This window comes from Ostrinia nubilalis, chromosome 7 (assembly GCF_963855985.1).
Source record: "Ostrinia nubilalis chromosome 7, ilOstNubi1.1, whole genome shotgun sequence".
Taxonomy (NCBI): Eukaryota; Metazoa; Arthropoda; class Insecta; order Lepidoptera; family Crambidae; genus Ostrinia; species Ostrinia nubilalis.
In genome coordinates, this window is record NC_087094.1 from 17249428 (window position 1) to 17272458 (window position 23031).

General features: G+C 35.7%; 2 long non-coding RNA genes across 2 annotated transcripts in view; both read left to right on the top strand.

Moving 5' to 3' along the window:
- The first annotated feature begins 256 nt into the window (after positions 1–256).
- LOC135073675 (uncharacterized) overlaps positions 257–23031 on the top strand; it is a 229748-nt gene continuing 206973 nt past the window's right edge. Inside the window, exons 1-2 of the long non-coding RNA XR_010257691.1 lie at positions 257–340; positions 6860–6933. This is a non-coding gene — a long non-coding RNA (uncharacterized LOC135073675). The remainder of the gene's footprint in view (positions 341–6859; positions 6934–23031) is intronic.
- Positions 19729–20533, top strand: LOC135073673 (uncharacterized). The gene is made up of 2 exons (XR_010257690.1): positions 19729–19815; positions 20289–20533. It is a non-coding gene; the product is annotated as an uncharacterized LOC135073673 (long non-coding RNA).

Consider the following 23031-nt stretch of genomic DNA (forward strand, 5'->3'; position numbering starts at 1 on the left):
AAGCAATTCTATTGGTGGATTCTTACCTCGCTCACCACTTCACCATATTATGACTCCTTTAGACAAACAGCCTAATCTGTGCTACATCCAATTAATAATTATTATTCTTTTAGTAGCACAAGAAGTCAGGTTGTTGTTACGGTTCATTTCAAAGAAAAAATCCCATGGCCTATGTACCTACTGAATAAAATATTTGAATTTGAATATTTTTCTCCGCAGTTACAAATAGCGCCGAAGCCGCGGAAAAGAAAGGCTTGAATGCGCGATTTGTTTCCCGCTTGCCTACACTGCTGCCGCGGGTAGATGATTCCGGCCGGTGGTGCTGCGACCATCACTGACTGTGAGTAGTCATTCTTTTAAAACCCGGTCCGTGAGCACGTAGAATTTTGTCCAATGACCCATCTACCCATCCTTATCGCTCGCGCGTAATTATATTGCTGTCGCGACTGTGCGACGCCCGCCCGCAGTGAGTGTGCGAGCGCGATAGCAACATAATTATAGGTGTACCAGAATCTCATGGCAAACAAAAATATTGGAAAAGTGTGTTTTTCATATGGCAATTGTCTATGGTTTAATTGTCACCTGTCAAAGAAAATTATGAAATCTGTCAGCCGCTGCAAAATTTTTGTAATCTCTTCTTGACTATTTGTTATTTTTCTGAAAAAGTCGAAAAAGTTCAAGCAACGCATATTGTTTTCAATGTGAATTGTAAAATAAGGCATAATAATTCAAAGTCAATCTTTGATTCTAAAGCGCGTCGTCGAGTTGACAGTAAGTTGGACTGAAATGTTTTGATACATTTAGTTTATTACCCAACTGCTTCAGAAGGAGGGTTGTGTTTTTTTATATTATTCTTACTTAATAGCTGCTTTATCGGGGTTTTCAGGTATATCTCACAAATTGGTGCAGATGTTATGACCATGTAAAGAAAATTGAAAAAGATTTCATCAAAGCAAGATTGAATAATGGAGAAGTTTCCATTAAATAAACTTGAAATAAATATAAGTAAAACTTATAATAATTGTGAAATAATCATGAAAATATCTCTACAAATAAATAAGTTACAGGGCCCTAAAGTTGCGCATAACTATTCACGCCATTTTGATCGGTGTATTCACGACAGTCATTCGGAGTACAAACAGTAAATTACCCCTGATCCAGCCAGTGCTGTTGTCAGGTTCATTTTTTTAAATCTAGCAGTTTTTAATTTTTCAGCTAGGGTCACTCAAGATTCTTTCTTAGTAAAATTTTGTAACCTTTTTTCAAAATATCCCAGACCTGGCCATATACAAAAAGAACGGCACCGCCTATGTTTCAGTTCCACGCGAAAAGTAGGTAATATAAATAATTTATTTCTCAGACATTTCTTGATCGATTTAAAAAAAAAACTTCACCGTCTTTTTAGTTTTGGTATATATTTTAATCCCATTCAGAGAAATATAGTCTTTTTAACATCAGGAACTTCTCCATTGAAATGCTGGAAGACCAATTTATTTACAGTACCTCTTTATCTTGATCATCTGTCTATTGAAGAACAAGAAATGCAAGTGGAGTTCTTAGAATCGCTTTCTAGTTCTGAATGAAGTGATAAGTTAAAAGTATGATGCATAATAAAATTTGTTACTTAAAATAATATACGATTTATTTAATTTCCAAGACATTTTCCTATGTTAAAAACCTGATGTCTAACAACATTCTTCATACACATACCTACCTAAAATGTATATTCGTACTTCATGTTCATTAATATTAAAGTAATAAAAGTAAAAAATTAAACAGTATCAAGATCGTTTATTCCAATTTCCCCAGTATTGCTCTCAACAAAGTTTATTTTCCCTATTTGCCATGAGATTCTGGTACACCTATACGCGCGAGGAATAAGGATGGGTAGCTAGGGGTCATTGGACAAAATTCTACGTGCTCACGGACCAGACATTTTATTCTTGGCTTGGCTTACCAATATTTAGCGCCCTCTATTTACTTATAAGCAACTTTTGTGAAGCGCCATCTATGGTTCTTCCTTTCTTACTGAACTACCGGGAGTCGGGACAAACTAATTCTTACAATGCACCATAGATGGCGCTACATCTGTGCGTGCTGCTTTCTAACGATCAGTAGCCATTAAAACAAGATCCTACCTACTGCGTGTGGAAATACAAATACCAACAATACCGTCGCCAGAGTTTTTCTTGCCAACAGCTTTTTTATTCGATTAACAGCTTCCTTGCTCTGCATCCACGCTACGCATCCTCGCTCCGCTTACCCGCTCCGCTTTCTCACTTCATTTCTCCGATAAACCCGACACTCCGTTACCCCGCTCTTAGATTTGTACAAATTTAACTAGTTTGCAGCTCCCTGTCCATTGAATTATCATTATCATCATCATTTCAGCCATAGGACGTCCACTGCTGAACATAGGCCTCCCCCAATGCTTTCCATGTTGATCGATTGGTAGCGGCCTGCGTCCAGCGCTTCCCTGCTACCTTTACGATGTCGTCGGTCCACCTTGTAGGTGGACGTCCCACGCTGCGTTTTCCGGTACGCGGCCTCCATTACAGAACCTTTCTGCGCCATTGAATAATGTATTGTATTACACCCAGATGTAAGCTGTTCTTTTCCTAACCGTCATTTTCTTCCGCAGTGGCAAATAGCGCCGAGGTCGGGGTTTTCTCGGGGTTTTTGAATAGCGATCATTCAGTTTTTACAGTTACATTAAGTAGGGCAGGTGACCCGGTTTTGGCCATTTTAAGAATTTTGTAGACTTTGAGGCTATATCATTTTACAGTTTTTGTTATCACGGACTTATTTCTTGTAAAAAGTGATTAAATATATTTAGATCTAGCCTAAGGATACATTTTTTTTCATAATGATTCAATGGAAAAATAGTCCTGTAGAAAAGAAAAAAATATGGGAATTTGTGCCATTTTTGGCCAGCTTTACCCCATTTCTGGCCACAGTCATGTGCCAGTTCTGGCCATCAAAATTCATCAAAAATAAAAAGCAGATAATTCAAAGTAATAAAAAGTTTATTCGAAAATAGCATATTTTACGACCATTAGTCTTTATTTAGAGAAAAATAGCTAACATAATATTGACGACAAATCTATTATACTTATAATAAATCTGTAAAGAGGTCAATTCTGTACATTAAATATAATATTTTCAAAATAACTAGGTATCAGGGGGTGATTAGTGATCGATACTGATGCCAAAAATGCAATCAGTAAAATTTTTGTCTGTCTGTCTGTCTGTCCGTCCGTCTGTATGTTCCTTATAGAAACAAAAACTACTCGACGGATTATAACGAAACTTGGTAAATTGTTCTTCATACTCCTGGGCAGGTTATAGTATACTTAGGAATTCCCACGGGAACAGGAATTAGCGGGAAAATCCTTTTGTATGAAAAATTTAAACCGTTTAAGATAACCGCTTGCAAATTTCAAGCGTCTAACTTAAAAGGTTTAAATTTTTCATACAAAAGGATTTTCCCGCTAATTCCTGTTCCCGGTAGCATGCAGGTAGCCAGGTACCTTAGTAAACTTAAAGCTTAGTTACAACAGGATATTGCAAAATTCCCACGGTTACGGGAGTTAGCGGGAAAAAACATTTGTATGAAAAAATCTAAACCGCGTAAGATAAATGAAGGGGGTAAAACGGGATCCACGCGTACGAAGTCGCGGGCGGCCGCTAGTATGAATTATAATATCTCAGCTTGAATTGAAATTACAATTAAGGAGATCAATATTAACCTATAGTATAGGTTTTATGCGGTGAGTACTGGAACAATTTTCTTTTCACAACACCGATTTTTTTTAGTATTTGGTTTCGATGGAGGCATTATAATCGTAACTCTGAAAATGAATAGATTACTTATATCAAAATAGCTAAGTAATTAAATTGAAAAATCACGATAAAAACTAAATGGCCAAAAGTGGGGTTCTACGTGCACCACTTTTGGCCAGTCATGTGGCCAAAGATGGGAAAATTCAATTATTCTGGCTCCATTAGTGGCCACCTCTCATAAACCCACTTAATAAACAAATAGCGATAAAATTTCATGAGAACCACTTAGACAGTGTATTCTTTATTAAGGATTAACATCAACATTTAAAAAAATAAGAAGGATTTAAAAAATAATGATTGTTTACTCACCCGCTCGCCTTAGCCTTTTTGCTAAGACTTAAAACAATTGACGCTTCTCAAAAAATAATGACTTGTTGGATTGAAGTGAAGCTTGACACATCAAAGCTGTTAACGCTATCAGTGTTGCTAATATTAGATATTTTTATTCCCGTAAACCATAGAGTAATTGTCTTTGCCTTAGTTATAACGATTTGAAGTTCTAAATGGCCACAAAGGGGTCGGTGGCCACAACCGGGTCACTTGCCCTACGGGATCATTACTGCCTACCAATCTGCTTAGCTCATTCGTATCAATAATATACAGGGTGTCCCGTAATGTAACGTCAAGCCGGAACTGGGTGTTGAGGCAAGTTGTGCTGGTTATCAGAAAAATATTAAAAAAAATCTATGTGGCATATTTTAAAAATAATAGGCATTTAAAAAAAATCAAAAAATTCTACTCCAGGTGACGGTCCTTTTGCTCGTGTTGCCACAAATCTTCACTTTTTCCAAATTTTTTTTTTTGTTATGTAACCCTGAATAATGCTTCTCTAAATTGTTATCAAAATTACAAAACCAGCTGCTCCAGCTTGGATGAAAAAAATACATTATTCCCAAAAAAAAAATTCAAAATAAAAATTTTGCCTAGTTTAAACTGACTGTACTGAAAAAAAAATGTACTACGCGAGTGTGGCAAGTGACGTCATAATTTGGCGCATTTAGTAAGAATTCCAAAATGGTATAACACTTGGTAAATTTTTGCTATAATTGTCGACAATTTTTGGTTTTTTGGAAATAGTCCCGTTTTTAACTTTATCTACCTTGGTTAAAAATTATTATTCTAATGTGCCCAAAATTCACCATGACAGTAATTAGTAGTTGACATACTGTGACAAAAGTCACCCGTGCGCGCGCGCCTTTACTACCTGCTCTGCCTGCACTTGTACTTGGTAACAGGGATAATAAGGATATGAAGTTTCGGTTATGGATACGGTTACGGATATTAGAATAATATTATACCGGTTTCGGTTACGGTCACGGATATGAAATCATTTCAGATTATCCGAAAGTCTCGGATAATTTCGGTATCGGAATTATTAGAATTTCAAAAATGTAGGTATAATACAAATAGCAAGATGCTGCGTGAGCGTGACCCACATAGCTACTTTATGTACCAACTAAGACGACACCTATGTATGATAAAGGTAAAACAGGCTGGCATATTAGATGGTGCCAGCGAATGCCAGACAAGTTGGTAACAAATATTAAGATTTAAGGTACAATTCCAAGACGGGCCGCAGACCGCAAACTGCAACCGCAAACTGCAAAACTATGAAATCGGCAGCGCGGCATTGCAGCTGTGGCGTGTATACTGCAGATTTCATAGAGTTTTGCAGTTTGGCCTTTATCCGAAACTATCCGTAACTTTTGAATCAGTTTCGGTTATGGTTATGGATATTTTTTTATTTCGGATATCCGATAGTTTCGGTTACGGTTACGGATATCCATAACATCCCTGCTTGGTAAGATGGCCGTCTCCGTCCCGCTCATACCTTTTAAAATGGCTTCTCCACCTCACTTAAGCCAGAAACTTGAATTTTGGGCACATTAGAATAATATTTTTAACCAAGGTAGATAAAATTAAAAACGGGATTATTTCCAATAAACAAAAATTGTCGACAGTTACAGCAAGATTTTACAAAGTGTTATACCATTTTGGAATCCTTACTAAATGCGCCAAATTATGACGTCACTTGCCACACTCGCGTAGTACAATTTTTTTTCAGTACAGTCAGTTTAAACTAGGCAAAATTTTTATTTTGATATTTTTTTTGGGAATAATGTATTTTTTTCATCCAAGTTGGAGCAGCTGGTTTTGTAATTTTGATAAAAATTTAGAGAAGCATTATTCAGGGTTACATAACAAAAAAAAAATTTGGAAAAAGTGAAGATTTGTGGCAACACGAGTAAAAGGACCGTCACCTGGAGTAGAATTTTTTGATTTTTTTAAAATGCCTATTATTTTTAAAATATGCCACATAGATTTTTTTTTATATTTTTCTGATAACCAGCATAACTTGCCTCAACACCCAGTTCCGGCTTGACGTTACATTACGGGACACCCTGTATAACTATGTAGGTACTATTTTATGTAATGGAAATCCTTGGGAGAGGCCTTTGTCCAGTAGTGGACGTCATAGGCTGAAACGAACGAACGAATACCTACTATTTTATAGACTGAGACTGACCCTTGAAAAAGAGGCTGACAAATAGTTACTGAGATTCTTGCGCTACCTTTTCTCAGTACTGGCACATTAATGTCTCGAAGCAGTGGAAGAGTTAATTTTGGGACGAGTAAAAGTGCTTTTTAGAAGTCTACTTACAAAAATAAAATTAGTTTTATGAGTTTATTATGTTTCTGTGAAATATTAATACAATGAATGTGGGCTACACTTAGATTAAAACGGTTTTGTTATACATAATTATACTTACACTTAATACGCTACCAACCGTGCGATGTGGAAGTCATTGGGGGAGGCCTATGTTCAGCAGTGGACGTCCTATGGCGCTATGGCTGAAATGATGATGATGATGATGATTATACTTGTGTTTTTATTTTGTACCTACTTGTTTGTACCTTTTTATTTCTTTCTTTTAATACAGAAAGTAATAAGAGAATAGTTACAAGAAAACAGTTGTTTTAATGGTTCATTTCTAACCATCAATTTCTTTCGCAGTGATAAGTGTGTTCGTGCCTTCATTCCTGCCGCGGGTAGCTGATCCTGGTCGCTGATGCTGATTGCTGACTGGGGTGAGTCTTTTTATTTTTATCAATGTTCTTGTTTTATTTACGGCTTTTTGAATTTTTATTATTATGTGTTTACAGGTACGGTTTTATTTTAGCTACTTTAATGTAGAGTAGGTAGGACATGTGTGTTTTTCAGTATTTTACAGGTGTTTAGGCGGCGTGCTTACTATGTGTGTGTTATTTTTAGCATTTACAGGTCCTTTAGGTTCTAAGTTTTTTTAACAGGATTTTTTTAAACTGGAATAATTTTTACTTAGCAATGTAATATTTTATGATTGTGCATTTTTGCACTGCAGCGTAAATAATACTCATACTGACTTTATCTAAAGTGTTTTCTTATCTATTATGTCTAATCAGATAGACCTACGACCTAACTGCTACCGTTAAATAATTCGGATTTTAGACTTGATAATTAATTTTGTCATCATGAAGTAAATCTGAAGTCAGCCTATTTTATGAATATTCAAACGTACCGTTGCTAATAACAGGAGCGATTCATTAGAATAGGTATAAATTACGTTCGCTGTGACAGAAGACACACGGCCCCATCGGTATAAAGCCTCAGATACACGGGGGAAGTTTGTCGTTTGGCCTTGTAGATTTTCGGCTTACGCGACATGATACGATGAAAACCGCGATCGTGATCTTTTAAAGAATCTAGCCACAAAATATAACAGAAGGTAAACTCATGTATGTACTTCGCTTCGCATACCTGCGCTCGGCCGTCGCGCTAGGGTTGTCTTGTCATGTGTTGCGTTTATTTCGTTATGATAGAAAAATTAAACTTTTAATACTATGAAAGAAAGACAATAACAGATATCCACATTATCGACGTAAATTATGTAGATATGTTTAGTACGTTATTATTATAGTAATAGTTTGCAAACAAATACACGAGAAGGAAGTAGTATGACGTAGTATGTAGTTGGGTGGTTGACACTATTATCCAATAATTCCTAAAAATTGGTAGTTTAAAAAACGAAAATTTAGTTTTTAATGTTGAGTGTAAGCAACTATCTACTTAACAAATGTTATAATACCCCTTTTTTTTGTTCACTCATTTTCGCACAAAAAAAATAATTTCACAAATGCGTGAGCAGCGTCACTCAAGCGAACGCAGTCGCGCCTCGCATTCGTCCGAGACAGTCTTGATAACGCGTACGTGAGCGGTGTCTATGTGTGCGTGGCTCGAGCGCGCTTAGTATGGAGTTTACCTTCTGTTATATTTTGTGATCTAGCTGTCTTTTGATGGCGTATGTTACCGTCGCATTTTTGTAAGAAAATTACGATACAATTATTTTCAGCCGCTTAACTTTTTATCAAATTGTTCTTAGTGTGAATCGCTCATGGTGAATCGTAACTCCGCTTCATTTACGAACGTAGGTAGGTACTCTTACTTTACTAAGCCGTAAAAGTTTTCTTCATTTCCTCTGTTTATTTAGGTATTAGGTACATACACAAAATGAACCCCTGAAAATTTTCCTACGATATCTTGTCTGTTTCATTAATTTTAATTGCTACGAGGAAAGATATTGTTCGATTAACCATATTATTGGCTTTCGAAAGGACGGGAATGCCATAGTCTGGGTACTAATTCTAGATATTTAAAATAGATCTGTTCACTCCAATGCGTGCTAAGCTTTAATCTAGTAAACCAAAGCTCGTGAAATAGGCACTGGAAATTTGCCGTAATCTTAGGTATTCATCTGTAGAGAAGATAGATGATGTTCAGTTCAAGTCAGCCGTGTATTAGGATATTAGATTTACATTTCAGATTAGTGCCTTGTTAGGTCTTTGTTTGACGCGCGCGCTTAATCCGTAGACTAATTCGGTACTTGATGTTATGTAAAGCTCTTGTTAATATACACTCAACATCAAATAAACCGCACCTTCCGCGACGCGAACTTTAAAGATTTTCTTCTGACACAATAATGGTATCCCAACAATATTGGTGTTATTTGAAAGCCCAATAAATGTCTTTAAAGAAAAATACATTTCATTTCTAAATAAATGATTAAGATATACCATAAATGTGACTTGAAAATAGACCTCACTTTGGGCTCACCTATGGGATCAATTAGACCAATTTTTATGGTTATAAAACCAAATAAAGATCTCACGTGTCCTCTTTAACAGAAGGATAGCGATTAATCCCAACTTAACAGTTTTATAATCATAAAAAATGGCTATAGCGTAACTAACTATTTTTTGAAGAAGTGACTCTGGATCCTTGTAAAGACACATTTTTGGGGTAAAAACCTTTCCTTTAATGATATGAAGTTTAGAACTAGGCATTCAAATGGTACCGATGTTGGTGGGAAGTGGGGATGCATAGGGGAGACCTAGGAGAGTTGTGACAGAGGTGAGTTGTGACAAGGACGATTTCTCCTTACTTAATATAGTAGGAAGCTGGTAAAAACGCTTGTTTGTCGCTTTTAAGACGCTCTTCTTGACTAAGTACCTGTGGGCGGCGCTAGAGGCTCGGTTACGTAAATATGACGTCTGTGTACTAAAAAAATGCGAAAAGTAAGTTTTTCGTCAAAATTTTATTTAAGTTTATATCATGTTTTAGTATAATGTGCACTGTTGTGTTATTTTTTCTTAAGTTGCATGGTTATTCAGGTCTCAAAATGTATCACTGATATTTTGTGAGCGCATCCTGTTTAGAAAATAAAAATTATTATTCGAACCAAGTCGTCATTTTAAACACATAGGAGAGTTGTGACAGCCTGTCACAACTCTCCTAGCTTACTTAATTTTTCTGATGGGCCATTTCCACGATGTTTTTAGATGTTTTTTTGTGTGTTAGTAGGTTCATAATTTGTATAATTGCCTGCTGCTACTTTTTTGATTCTGAATGCCTAATAAATATACATGAATGCCATATAGAGGAACTGCTTGTTGGAGTCGAAATATAGGACCTAGCTTATGAAGTGATTAGGTTAAAAAGGGTTAAGGTTTAAAATAATATGCTGCCTTCTGGGTTTACTTCATAAGCCTCTTTCTTCTTAATATATTTTATCTTGAAAAGTTTAGATTGTAAGAGGTCGCACTCTTACAATCTAAACTTTTCAAGATAAAATATATTAAGAAGAAAGAGGCTTATGAAGTAAACCCAGAAGGCGAAGCTCCGTCCATGGATTATACCACCGCGACTATTTTATTTTTACAGAAGAGGAAGAAAATATATTAAGTGACTATATTAGCTAAAAAATATAATTAAAAAAATCCAGTGTGGGAGAAAAATGAAAGCTGGAGAAATGTGGCTCAATCTGTGTAACGACATCCTATAACTATTTGTTTTAATTGTTACTTAAGGATGATTAAAGTACTTTTTTGCAAAAAAATCATATTTGATTGAGTATTATGGTATTTTTATGTCCAATAGATGAAATACAATGCTGTCACAACTCACCTCGGTACCTGTCACAACTTACCTCGGTGCTAGGAGAGTTGTGACAGAGGGAGTGGTCTAAGATTTTGGTGATTTTCTTAGAAACCCTAATACTTTAGTTAACTTTGGTGATTGTTTTGAAAACAGAAGGAACGGCGCTACATTAATTTGTATGATTCATAGTTGTGGAATGTTTTTTGAGCGAGATATGGCCCCTAAAGTAAAAATTGTCACAACTCTCCTAGGTCTCCCCTACGTTTGATAAGTGCTTGTCGCGGGAGGTGCGATTTATTTGATGCCGAGTGTAGTTAATAAGTAGGTACTTAGGTCGCTGTATTCGGGACCGTTTGGTTGCTTTGTTGTTTCTGTTAAAAATAAACCATCCTTTTTATACTGGGTCTTGCCTAACGACACGAATCGAGGAATATTTAATATCACAATGAATATTTTTTGTAATAAGTTAACAATACCCTACTCTCAAGGTCTGAAGCATATCCAAATATTGGAAAAAGTCTTCAATATAAAAAGGAATCCCTAGTGTACCCTTTTTTAACGAGTCTAACACTTAAGAAACATTAATAACTGTCATTTCATTTTAAGAAAAACCTCTTTTTTTCTCCCGCTGGGAAAACTTTAAGGCTCACTCAAACTTTACCTAGTCTACCTAAAGGGATAGGTACCTTTCCTTGGCCATTAATCAATAAGTTTTAATTCGCCCATATAGCGCAGGTGCAGCACTAATATCGATATCCAGGGACCGGGTCAGGTGTCCCCGGGGAGCCTGTCCTTAATTGCGGTTAGGCGCTGGAGATATACATTTTTCACTGTATTGGTTATTTTGGTTTTAAGTACCTACTTAGTACTTTTTGGGTTATGGTTTGTAAACAAAAAAGGGATTTATGATAATGTTTGAGGTATCTGAGTTGCTACGTGAAAGCATCGGTCTGACTTAGTAATAGATCAATCCAAATACGGAACCCTAAAAAGGGGAATGAAACAAAAATGACTGACTTAGTAGGTTGATGCTTATTTCAAACGTTCATTTATTGACAAAAATTACTTGCTGTTTTTGCGAAAAAATCTGTTCATTCGTTTCATAATAAGGCAAAGGAGCGAAGTTCGTGTGCATGCCAGAACGGCCCTATAAATGTTTCTGTACCAGTTATACTTTATTACGGCAATAAGTTCGTAATTGCGTTCGAAGTGGAAATTTTCAAGGAAACTTTGCCTCAATATTTCTGGGGCCGGTCGAAAAGTAATTAAAGACGCACGTAAGAGGGTAATTTAATACTGAAACAAATTAAAAGTACAACGAATGGACCACAAAGGAATTGAGGGCGACTTTCGCAAACCTTTAAATTTAGGGTAAGCACTCCAATTATTTGTAGTTTTGTGTAGGTTTCTCCATTTCTTGCTAGCGATCATTGTAGGAATGAGACTGATAATTACCTACTCCTACCGACTCATGCATAAACATCGAAGTAATGAGATGAGATTACATTAGTATGATTTAGCGAATAGGATTGAATAAGAACATAATTATTGTCAGTAAACTTTAACTATTTTAGTTTTCTGTTAGAAAAAATTCTGCGGTCACATTTGGTGTACAACAACAATGCACCAAAAGTATTTAAAAGTATTTTGGTGGTGCTTTGACGAGAACTAGGGCAATTACCCCACCCTGTTTGCCCAATTACACGCGTCGGATAACGCCTGCAATCGAACAAACAAACAAACTTCCACAATTACTTGAAGAATACGGCCATTATGACAATTGAATTAATTCGCGGTCCCGCCCAAAAACGTCTCGAACGATCTACGTTCTAATTTTGTTTAAATTGTTATTTAAGTAAGTTACTGAAGTTTTGTTTATTGTTTGTCTCTTGTTGTTGTTGTTTGAAGTATTGTTTGTTGTACTTATTCTGTTACGGTAACCATGATCGCCTTAGTGCAGATACAAATGTGGGCTCGCGTTTTGTGGGTATGGTTACGTTTTTGCTTCGGAAAAAAAATCTAAAGTTGTTTAACGAGAATTAGAAGATGCATCAATATGCATACCTCTGTATGTAGGTTTATTTTGAAATAGAAATACTGATATTTTTGTAACCTTTTAAACTTACTGCAATAGATCCCGCATTGCGTATGTTCCACGAAAATATAGCGACTGTATCGGCAATTTCAAATAAAAGCGTAAAATAAATCAAAAGGCCAAACTTTAAATCCTAAAAATAAATAATAAATAAATAAATCTTTGGACAATTTCACACAGCGCCAGCTAGCCCCAAAGTAAGCAACTTAAGGCTTGGTATTTCTGCTACAGTAGGTATTTCGCGCTGTCAAAATCTGCGCGCGCAATACTTCGCCGAAGACAGCGCGCCAAAGAGCTCTCGCGACTACACAGTATAGAAATACGCAGTTGGTTAGGTTAGGTTGACTTCCTTCCGTTCAAGCATCACACTCACAGCACTTTCTAATACAAATCATATCCAAGTGATACAAATTAAAACAACTTTCAAAATTTTTGGGAATATATTTTAGAATCGAATAAATACAGTGTGAGTCACGTTAAAGTGTACATATGAAAATAGATGAAACTAGACCTATTTTTATCGACAAAAAAGAGGTCAAAAAAATTTTGAGATTTTTTTTTAATGTTTTATAGAATTTTTTTTCTTCTAATTACTTATTGTAAAGAAAACGTAATAACTTTTAAACTAAGCGGTATATCCTGATAAAATTAAAACAGTAATAATGCTAAATAACAGGCGATACTAAAAAAATACATACAATACACAAAAAATGCCAACAAATAATAAAAAATGATACTTTTTGAAAAAAATCTGCTTAAAAATTCGTGTTTTTTTGGTTATTTGATAAATTCCTCCAAAAAATGCCCCTATAACAGGTGGTTTTTATTGTTGTGTATTATTCTCTATCGTATTACCTTTGTAAAACCAAAAATTGCATGTCTCTATCCCTATCACAACATTTGCTATGATAGTTTGAACAAAGGCCTACCACAACATTATTCTCCTCTACAGGTAGGGACAATTTTAATTTTAACTAAAATGCTCATTTTACTTCGAAATCTTTTGTTTCTACTTGAAATCTAACTTGTCTTTATCAAAATTACAAATCTAGAGCCATTTTCAGTTTCGTTGTTAACGAAGCGTTGAATGGCCGGTTCCGATACATAAGGCGGAATCTAAAGACATTGTGACCAACTACAGGCCTATATCAATACTCCCTACACTAGGTAAAGTTTTCGAAGCCTTAACAACACCAAAGATACAAAATTATTTCAAGAAATATTTGTCTGATAGTCAACATGGCTTTACTTCTGCTAGATCCACATGCAGCAATTTAGTGACATTTATCGAAAATACTATAGAGTCGGTGGATTCCAACAAACAGGTAGATACGATTTATACCGATTTTAGTAAGGCATTTGACAAGGTTTCACATTACGTATTAAAGCAGAAACTGTCCGCCTACGGTTTCACAGGTTCTTTTCTTAAATGGTTGGATTCTTACTTGTCTAACAGGCATTTTTACGTGGTAGTCAATGGTTATAAGTCTAACATCTTTCAAATAACCTCAGGTGTACCTCAAGGGTCACATCTGGGACCGGTTCTATTTAACATCTTCATCAATGACCTGCCCGAATGCTTTAGTCATTCTACGCCATACTTATTTGCAGATGACCTTAAATTAACACGGACGGTGGAAAGACTGGAAGATGCCTTACTGCTCCAAAGCGACATTGACAAACTGCTATGTTGGTGCGCAAACAACGGCATGGAACTTAACATTAAAAAATGCTCACAAATTACTTTTACCCGGAAGATTAAACCATTTGTTCATAGTTACTCCATGAACGGTTCACCCCTCAATGTAGTTGATATTGTAAGGGACCTAGGAGTCCTGATTGACAGAAAGCTAACATTTGTCCCATACATCGATGCAGTCATCAAGAAAGCGTCAAAATGTTTAGGCTTTATAATGCGAAATTCCAAATCATTTAGGAAAGCAGAAACTAAGATTACTCTATTTAATTCACTGGTACGTAGTTTGATTGAATACTGCTGTGTCGTGTGGCGCCCTCATTATGCTGTACACAGCCTCAGAATAGAGCGAATACAAAAACGCTTTCTTTACCATTTAGCTTACTCTGCAGGCATTGCCAAAAGGGTTGATGGATATGCTTCACGACTCGATTACTTTAAAATAAAAACTTTAGAGAGCAGAAGAACCATTCATGACATATTATTTTTGTCTAAAGTCCTAAATGGTAATATTAACTGTCCAGATCTTCTATCCAAATTTAAATTCAGAGTTCCCACAAGGTATCCCAGAAATCCCATTAATTTTCTATATCCTCCTTTCCGTAAGACGGTACTGGGCTTTAACTCACCAGTCCCGAGGCTCTGTAAGCTTAATAACAATATTAATGGGGATATAGATATTTTTTGCACCTCTTTGAACAGGCTTAAATACCAACTTCATCATCTAAATTAATGTTGATGAGCCTCACTTTTTTAATATTATATACAGGGTGACTGGAACTGAACCCGCCATAGCTAATACGCGTATAGAGGAGGTCATTTGCTAATTATTGAACCTTACTTTCTATGGCTAAAGTTTTCTAGTTTAGGAGATATGTCAATTTTTATACTTTTTTCAGATTTTTCCGAAATTTGACCTAAAAACTGCTTAATTTTTTTTTCTTGCATGATTTTAACCGATTTTTTTATTTGATACTAATATCGAATAAACCTTTAGTCAAATAAAATAAATTTCAGATCTAGATAATGATTCAATAACTAGTTACGAGCCGCCAAAGTTCAACAAAAGTACAAACCACGATAAACAATTCAAGTTCGAATTCGATTAAAAAAAAAACTAATGGTGATAATGGATTGCCATTGATCTTAAAAATAGCTCTACCTTCTCTCCTTTCCAATGATATATCACACGTAGTAATTAGATACTGAAATTTATTAAAAATTCAAAGTTTATGGAAGAAAATGGAGTAATAATACGAAAATTATCCATACAAAGTTTCTTCAAATATCTCATATTTTCTGCTATACTCCTTTTCATAACTATTTTTATGTGTTTTTTGAAAAATGAATTTAAAAATAATAATCACATTATGAAGAAAAGAGTTTAAAAAAATTCAAAACCAACTTTGTATGGATAATTTTTGTATTATTACTCCATTTTCTTCCATAAACTTTGAATTTTTGACAAATTTCAATATCTAATTACAACGTGTAATATATCATTGGAAAGGAGAGAAGCTAGAGATATTTTTAAGATTATTGGCAATCCATTATCACCATTAATTTTTGTTTCAATCGAATTCAAAGTAGAATTTTTTATTGCGGTTTGTACTTTTGTTAGACTTTGGCGGCTCGTAACTAGCTATTCAGTCATTATCTGGATCAGAAATTTATTTTATTTGAATGAAGACATATTCGATACTAATATCAAATAAAAAAAACTGTTGAAATCACACGAGAAAAAAAATTTAAGCAGTTTTTAGGTCAAATTTCGGAAAAATCTGAAAAAAGTATAAAAATTGACATATCTCCTAAACTATAAAACTTTAGTCACAGAAAGTAAGGTTCAATAATTAGCAAATGACCTCCTCTATACGCATATTAGCTATGGCGGGTTCAGTTCCAGTCACCCTGTATATATTTATTATATACACCTTTAAAAGTGTACCGTGTCAATCTTTCATGCATGCAGTGTTTACCGTACTATTATTGTGCACTTAGTTCTAAGTTATTGTTATCTAATTTTTTGTAAGCATTGGTGTAACAATTATTGGTAAACCAAATAAATAAAATAAAATAAAAAATAAAATAAAATGGCGCGCCCGGAGAGGCTTAGTTCAAACGATCATAGCAAATGTTGTGATAGGGATAGAGACATGCAATTTTTGGTTTTACAAAGGTGATACGACAGAGAATAATACGAAACAATAAAAACCACCTGCTATAGGGGCATTTTTTGGAGAAATTTATCAAATAACCAAAAAAACACGAATTTTTAAGCAGATTTTTTTCAAAAAGTATCATTTTTTATTATTTGTTGGCATTTTTTGTGTATTGTATGTATTTTTTTAGTATCGCCTGTTATTTAGCATTATTACTGTTTTTATTTTATCAGGATATACCGCTTAGTTTAAAAGTTATTACGTTTTCTTTACAATAAGTATTTGGAATTATTAAGAATTATTTTATTAAATAACATTAAGAATATCCGTTCCGGCTGATTTACACGCTGCTTTAATCATTTTATTTGATATTTTATCTTCGCCCGATGCTTTGTTTAAGGGTAAACTATTTACTATATCGTAAAACTCATCAAGGCTAGGAATAGAAGACACAGGCGACTCAGGCAGCACCGCAACAGCATCTCTGACATCCCGATGATAATCGTTATCGTCAGACACACTATCGTCGGGTATAAGCGCGTTAAGAAGAGCACCTGTTGTTTCCTCTACACCCACCGTATGAGTGTTGTTAATTTTTATGTTAGAAATATAAGCAATATCTAATTTACGGTTAGCTTTGAATTCATGATATATCGGAGACCACGGACCCTCTTTTTCTAATCTCTCGACTGTTTTCCGCAGTAATACGCCCTTGGCTTTAGTTACAGCAGCTCGATAATGGGACCTGGCAACCCTCAAAGAACATAAAGCATTTTCATATGCATCCCCAGTAACATTTGCCTTTCGAAGTGTGTTAAGCTTACGGCGAGCCCGGCGAAAATTTTTCCTAATTTCTACCAGCGATTTATTCCACCAATCACATCTACGTACACCTCTAGTTGGAGCGCGACCAATCGCAACATCTGCACAATACGTAAAAGTATCGGACATAATTTCTGCACTATCAGTCGCGCTCAGGTCGGCACGAGTAAAATCTTTAGCATGAGACGCAAAAAGAGTACTGAAAAAAGCCCAGTCGGCCCCACGACATTTATATCTATAGTTGTTGCTGCACTCATTAACTGTGTCTTGTCGCGACATTGGTTTAAACTCGTACACTATCAAGCCCCTGACAAGACAGAAATTTGGTAAAATGGTCCTCATGACTAAAAGGTTAAGAACCACTGCTCTAGAGACTCAATACTACAAGGATACACATGAACTCCAGTTTTAAATCCGTTGATATCTGCTGCATCTTCCATGTTTTTGGCTATAAGATTCTTCTATCTTACGGGTTAGACCTTTAGCTACAGACCTTAGACATTATTTTTGTGAAAATTCTTACGCATGGTGGAGGAAGGGACGCTCTAGACACTCAAGTCTACAAGGAGTCACATCAACTCCAGTTTTAAATTCGTTGACATCTGCTGCATCTGCCATCTTTTTGGTTAGAAGATTCTTCCATCTTGCAGCGTAGACCTTTAGCTACAGACCTTAGACAGTATTTTTGTGAAAATTCTTACGCATGGTGGAAGAAGGGACGCTCTAGACACTCAAGTCTACAAGGAGTCACATGAACTCCAGTTTTAAATCCGTTGACATCTGCTGCATCTGCCATCTTTTTGGCTAGAAGATTCTTCTATCTTACAGCTTAGATCTTTAGCTACAGACCTTAGACAGTATTTTTTATTATTTATTTGTGTCAGTGTGCTCTTCTAAAGAGTGTAAGACGATTGTATGTAGGTACTATTAAAATGTAATTTTAACTCATTGGTTTTGTCTCATATTTGAGGAATGTACTATGTATCATGAGTAGAGTCTTCGTTTAAAAGGATGCGAACGATTAAAATTTCAATAGGAAGACAAAATTGATAATTCTTAATTATCAAAAATTTAAGCTTTCTCCAGTAACACTGATATTATTATACTGTGACTCATCAAAGTCATCATTGTCAAAAATATTGACAAATCGCGAACTGTCACGGCCAAAAAACTGACACGCGTCCGTCCTCCGTAAGCGCCACCGCGCGACTGATTGAGATTGTCCAAGCCGTCATGGACGATTTTTTCCACATTTTTTAACATAGCAACTAAATAAGACGCAATATAAAAATTTCATCCGTTAAAAGCCCTCAAGTTATTTCTGAACTTTCGTTTAGTAAAAGATTTAGAATCTCAAATCGCTTATTTTAAAAATAAAACCATAAATAGAAAACGAATAGAGGTAACTTTGGGAATTTATTCTATCGAGTCAACTTCATCAAATCGTGTTTCCATCCGTTAATAGCCCTAGAAAATATCCTCAACTATGCCCAATAAAAATTTTAGCCTTTAATTTTACTGTTTAGTACCTCAAAAATGAAAAATGAAAACCTCATTTTCGCCATTTTCTCTGCTACCCGGCCTTAATGCTTGTGTTATTGTAACACCTTTTTTTGGCAAGATTGAATACTTACCGATTTCCACAAACAAACATTCCAACGAACCGTAAGGTCACATATTACAAAGTGCGCAGTATTTCCTTTGTCACTTGATTGTGTCATTGTTAGTGATTCACTGAGTTTTGATTAACTTCTATTAAAATTAATTACATTGTTTTGGTACACAGAGCAATAAATAACCTCACTTTTTGAATGTCTCCGTTTGACAGATCAATGCGTTACGTTCCATTCTTTTAGTATAGAAGAAATGTATAATGAAATTAAATATTCAACACTAAATTTTTTTAAAACTTAATATTTAGGCTCTTTAATTTAAATTCTAGCTATTTCTAGTATTTTCCTCAATGTTTATATTAAAATAACATTGTAATGTATCTTGATCGATCATGGGTTCGGAACGTTCTAGAAATTTGACATATTCTGAGCGAAACGAAACGCGCGGGAGACGGTCCGAATACTGTGAGTGACGTTTCTTCTGTTTCTAAAAGTTAAATAAATTAATTAAATTTAAATCGGAGGAGCAGTTTTGTGAGTTCTCATATCAAGATTATTCAATAAGAGGCTGGTTGACTCAAATAGAACTTATTAGAAAAAGAAATAAAAAATAAAAACGAAGAAACATTTTTATGGTTTGTTATTGTTGGGTTCGATTCGGACCACAAGTCACGGGTGATGACCGGCGCTTTTTGGAGTGACCTTTTCTTTGCTCGACCGGCCGTGCGCTTGGACGGAAGTTCGTTAGTGTGTGGTGTTGTGGCATTCTGAGTCGGCCCTAAATGTGCCATTCCCAACTCAAACGGGCAGGGCACGCAGATTATTGTTGTTGAAATAAAGGAATTCCGGTTGGACACCGAAATCCCGCTGTACGCCGATTTTGTGGACTCACTGCCACGTGCTGAATTTTATTACTGAAGGTAAGCAGGTCCTATTCCAAGGATTACCTTGAGTTTCTTCTTGCTATTTTGTTGTTTGCATTGGCGGCATTGTTAACCAATGCACTTGGTTGTTATTCGCAGATTGTGTGTGGTTGAGCAGTGCTCGGTGGCGAGCCTCTGCGCTGTTGCTGTCTGTTGTTGATGTTGCTGACGTTGCCTCCATAGCAGGTATGTTGTGGTTTCTTTCTCAAACTCATTCGCCTCTCCGCTGAGTTAGGATGAATTACTAGAAACTTGGCACTCGGTCCCGGGCTACCCTACTTCATAGGTTGGTTCCGTTTTCTATTGAGATTGTCAATTATTTTAGTTTACCTTGAAAAAGTAAATTACCCACAACGATTACATTTTACCAAAAAGTAAATTCCTAAATAAATTTACCATTGTGATGTATTATCGATGAATTTTATTGTGTTAACTATTTTTTGTTCGCTTTGTGAAGGTCGATGATGTAATAATTACAATGATTACATTTTACCAAAATGTTACCTTCTAAATCGATTTACCAGTGTAATGAATTACCGATTGATTTTGCTGTGTTCACATTTGCTCCATCCTCGAGAGCGATGGATTATTGTTTTTAAATTGTTTATATTATTATGTATGTTGCCTTTTGTATAATATAATTTTTTATTGTACAATAGGAGGTGTATGGTACCGGCTGCTCTGTTGGCACCGGCTATCAGGTGTTTGGCACCGGCGGTCCCGCAGTGCCGGACGCTTGCTGCGCCCGACGGGTGCGAAGGGGGTTGAGCCGAGTGGTGATATTAGCGCGCTGATCTTAGTCTAGTATTTTTAGTCTGTACCAACCAAACGGCCCAACGACCCATCCCTTAATTTTTCTTTTTAAATATTTGTGTCAATCACAATAAATTGTTGTCAATTTAAATATCTATTTTTTTATTTTGCTCCGGCAAAAATTTCTTATTTACATTATGGGTGCTAGCTTAACGGATATACTACTTATATACTTTTTTTTTAAATACATACATATTATACATAGTCACACCCAGACCCGTCACAGAAATTAAAATTCATCATTTCAATTTCTGCCCGGCCGGGAATCGAACCCGGGACCTCTCGGCATAGTAGTCCGTTCTGAACCACTACACCAAACGGCCGACAAAAAAGGGATATTTTGTTAACATTTCCACGAAACCACTTTCTTCTAATCACTTTCGCCAACATAGCTTTTTTGTTTTCGGAGAATTTGCTAGAATATAAATTCACCTCTAAATGAAAAGTTTACACCAGTTTCGAATGTGCTAACAGTGATAAATAAATTGGGTATTTCTCACTTGATCCCGACGTAGACTGAATTAACGTTCGTTTGGCTCAAACTTTTGCGTGTAAACAAATTAACTTACCCAAATTGGCTGATTTAGCCAGTAGAAATTACCCAATAGTGATGAGAAACCAAAGTTTTGCTATCGACAGATTTTGTTCTTGGGGATAAGTAACCAGATATTCTATGACTTTAATTTTTAATATTAATAATGATTTGGTTCTGTGATCAAATATTAGTTTGCTGACATTTTTCTACGAGTATATGGATTTTAACTACAATCATTATTTTTTTTTTCATTTTGACTAGTCACGGCTTAAATAAATATAAAAATTAACACTTAATAAAATCGACATTATCGGCGATCTCTCAGTATTGAGACAGCTCTTGACCAGCTAATGTTTAAGTTTCTTCTGGCAACTTTGACTTAAGTAACGTGTAACAATTATAATGAAACCACAATCTCAAATATGTACCCAAAAACACTGTTACTTGGTACAATCGGTATAATATTAGTTCTGAGATTATCGATACTCGATACTCACTACTCAAGTTGCAACACTATACCTAATGTTGTTCTAATTTGTAGTAGAATGGAGTATGAAATTGGCCATTACAGAACTAATAGCTCTAAAAATAGCTCCAAAAGATTGGCAGATTGGATGTGCAAGCGTCTCGGAGTTAGCTTGAAGTTGCGCTGTTGTAGTATTTCATATTATGGCAGTAATATTTCAGAGAATCCTATCTTGTATTAAAAATTAAAGTATTTATGTCGTGGTCCTTAATTTTAGAGCTATTAAAAATACTCTAATCATGGCATTTTCAATTTTTTCAATGTGTGTTGGTTTTCATAAATAAATTGCATAAAATACTGTACATCACAAGATTCGCTGAGGGCATAAACATTCTGCGGAATAAGTAACTAATAAATAGGGCAAGGCTGAAAAACGGCCTCTTTACCTAATGCATATCAGGCGGTTTTAGCATAAACACTGTAGGTAGTAGTACGACAAAAGAATCACGAATTCTTAAACAACTCTCCAAGCAACATCTGTAGCTCATTCAATTTGAATTTATTTGAAACAACAATTCCTTTGATAAATTGTTTTTAATCCGAACAAAAACGGGATTATTTTGATCCAAGGGCCTCTGTAATGAAATTAGTCCAGGCTCGAAAGTGTTGGACTACAAAAAGATCTGGTTGTAAAATTAGGGATCTGTTTTTTGTATAATCCAACAATTCGGCCGCGGCTAATTCCGGGCTGGGATCTTTCCCTTTTGTTTCAGTCACAAAGTGAGGCACTTTAAAAATCCCTTTTCTTAGCATGCCAACTAGGCAACAAATGACATTCAATTAATTATAAATAAGATAACAATTAATGACTTGGCGACTGCGCAACTAAATAAAGTATCTTAAATATACGCTCATGACATTAATGACCCTGTCCGTCACACAACACTTTACACTCACGGAATTCAACCCCGTAACCAACTCGAGTTGTAGCATCCTCATAGCACACCCGCCTATTTGTAAGGATGTCATATTAAAATACAGTTAATAGTTCCTAAGCCGTGTGGTGACGGCAGAGTAGAATACATTTGTCACCAACCCCTACTCTTCCCGCGGGTGTCGTAAGAGGCGACTTAGGGACTACACATCAAACAGAGAATGGGCAGCAGCGCTCTCTGAAAAACATCAATCTTTTAAACTGCGATCTCCAACCCGCCTGCCTAGCGTGGAGATTATGGCAAAACCCTCCACTATAGTGGAGGAGGCTCATAGTCCAGCAGTGGACAGTAAAGGGCTGTTGATGATAATAGTTCCTAAGTTTCATAAAGCTAGGTATTTAGCTTCAGTAAATCAGCAGGATTCATTTATTATCCAGAAATGATCATAATGACAGTGAAACAGGAATAATCAAACGGTTATAATAACGAGCGATGTTAAGTCTACTAGCGTCTCTAATCGACTATTCGGCTCTCTCTGATGGAGGTCCTGAATATTCTATCATGATTAAACTCGAGGCTCCAGTGACGCGATTCAATGGCTTATTGAAGCTAATGGCTTATTTATTAAAGTCAATAGCTTATTTATTCAAGCA